We start from the raw sequence: 2,397 nt of genomic DNA, 5'->3' as shown, positions 1-2,397 counted from the left end.
ATATGACGTCATCAAAGGTATTTATCGAAAAAATGAAAAAAACATCCTGGGATATCATACCCAGGAACTCTCATGTCAAATTTCATAAAGATCGGCCCCGTAGTTTAGTCTGAATCGCTCTACACACACACACAGACACACACAGACACACACACACACACATACACCACGACCCTCGGCTCGATTCCCCCCTCTATGTCAAAACTTGACTAAATGTAAAAAGAAACACCTACTCACATACACCGGGGACACAACTGAGCTATAATTCCCCCTTTTTTTTAAGCAAGCAGATAATGCAGGCTTAAAGTACACCGGAACGGCCAGCTTAATATCTTTCACAAGAAGAACACTTCAGAAACCTTAAACCGGTTGGCTAAAGTACGGACTTAGAGAAGGGACCGACTTCTTTTTCAATCAGGAACTTAGCGAAGTTTAACAGGCACGGTCCTTCCCGTGTAAAATATTCTGCTATCAATCTCAGACCGTGTCAGGCTTTTACATGGAATGTTGCCACCCGTCCACTTGCACGCACTCCAATAACGAACATCCTGCCTGTATACAGTGCAGAACCTAGTGGCTATTTCTTTAGGAATTAATTCATAAATAAATTCCAACTGCACATGAAGCGGAGGGGGGGCCATATCCAATGTCAAATTCCCGGCAGATTTGTTATAGCGGCAGATTTGATATAGCGGCAGATTTGATGCGGCAGATTTGATATAGCGGCAGATTTGATATAGCGAGCAGAACTATTTCACACGAATGACTGTGCCCATAAAAAATGGCTGGGCAAAATACAGACCTATAGAAAAAAAAGGATCAACTTACTTTTCACCAGCAGGAAGTCTCTGAACTCGTCAGGGTCGAAGAACACTGGAGGTACCGGAAGCGGGGGACCAAACAATGGCACACTTTCTTCTGAGAACACCGTCAACCTAGAGACAAGGCTTCATGTCATTGTGTCTTCCATCTTTGACATTTCCATTACAGTATTTAACGCACAGGTCAGGAAATCATAATCAGTCCGAGTGTGTCAGAAACTTTAAAAACAAAACGTGCAAAGACTTCACGCCTGCCAGTCAGCCGTGTGTGTTCGCAACTGGGTATTTCTTAGAGAAAGGATTTTTGAATAATTTTCGCCGATAAAAGCCTGAGTCAGAACAGTTACACTTACTGACAATGAAATGAACTCATCTCAGACAAGTTGTGAATAGTGATAACGTTTTATGACGCCAATGGCTCCGGGATTACTAGCATGTCATGTTTCTGGATCAAAAGCGTATTCCATCAAATGCAAGAAACGTTTCCTTTTGCAAAAGATGCACAACATAAAACATCGGCATACTGTGTATTTTTTTCCTGCAAAAATTGAAAAACATAAAACTGTGGCTTACTACGTAAGCATTTCAATCACATTCTTACATTAAATAACGCATCAAGAGCCATCAGTGGTAAAAAAATAAAAAAAATTGATACATACCTGTAGCTGTTATTCTTAGGGTTGTGCACAACCACCAGAAATATATCTAGTGTCGACTTAAGGAACCAAAGATTCGCGTGTCACTGCTTAATTCTAAAGTTCAGAAACCTCTGTTCTTAAAGGGTGGCAAACAACCAGCATGCTTGTGTTGACAATAACAATAACAACACTTCAATAACAACACTTTTGTCGTCCATTAAAATGGTACATTGAAATGGGATATGTTCTTTGACACACCCAGCCTGCCTGTAATATAAGAATTATTATGACATTCAAGTGTTTTGCATTACAGAGTTTTGTACGAGTTTTGCATCTTAGACGAATAGGACAAGTTCAGTGCTTCTAAATGATTTGTTTGTATTAAGTGTCATAATGCGTTCGGTTTATTTCTTCTTTTCTTAACCCATACTTAAAATGCTAGCAATCCATTCAGTTTTGTTTCAACTGTATTTCTGCGTCTAGAAATTCCAGTTGTGGTCCAGTTTACAGTTATTTTCCCATGACATCCCCAATTCACATAAGGAAATAAAATCTTGCAGAGCAAGCAGCCAAGGATACGTGTGAAGCGTGTTTTCATCATGCTGGGTTTGAAGGAAGGAGTCTTGTCCGGGTCACACTCCAAGAACACGATGTTCACGATGTCGTTGCCAATGTGTCGCTTCCTCTCCACCTGTCATCAAAAAGTATGGGATAAGTAATGGGCGGTTCTGGTGAGGTTATGCCCCCTCTTTCTTTCGGCTGGTAACTGGCGCCATCTCGCGGCAAGATCACACGAAAACGGAAAAAACCCACTTGCACTGGTCCCAAATAGCATATCGGTTTGGTAACAGTTCGTGTGTAAGTCGTGCATTTTATACGGTAAACAGACAATGGTCGGTTCTGGTGAGGTTATTCCCCTTCTTTCTTTCGGCTGGTAA

The 2,397-nt window shown here is 41.1% G+C and overlaps 1 long non-coding RNA gene across 1 annotated transcript; it reads right to left on the bottom strand.

Moving 5' to 3' along the window:
* Positions 1-828: 828 nt before the first annotated feature.
* LOC138956997 (uncharacterized) lies at positions 829-2,148 on the bottom strand. The gene is made up of 3 exons (XR_011452899.1): positions 2,039-2,148; positions 1,481-1,526; positions 829-935 (listed from the first exon to the last, which is right to left on the bottom strand). It is a non-coding gene; the product is annotated as an uncharacterized lncRNA (long non-coding RNA).
* Between the last annotated feature and the right edge of the window lie 249 nt (positions 2,149-2,397).

Source organism: Littorina saxatilis, unplaced genomic scaffold (assembly GCF_037325665.1).
Source record: "Littorina saxatilis isolate snail1 unplaced genomic scaffold, US_GU_Lsax_2.0 scaffold_3162, whole genome shotgun sequence".
Classification (NCBI taxonomy): Eukaryota; Metazoa; Mollusca; class Gastropoda; order Littorinimorpha; family Littorinidae; genus Littorina; species Littorina saxatilis.
The sequence above is the reverse complement of the archived record's forward strand: the minus strand, read 5'-3'. Positions and strand labels throughout refer to the sequence as shown.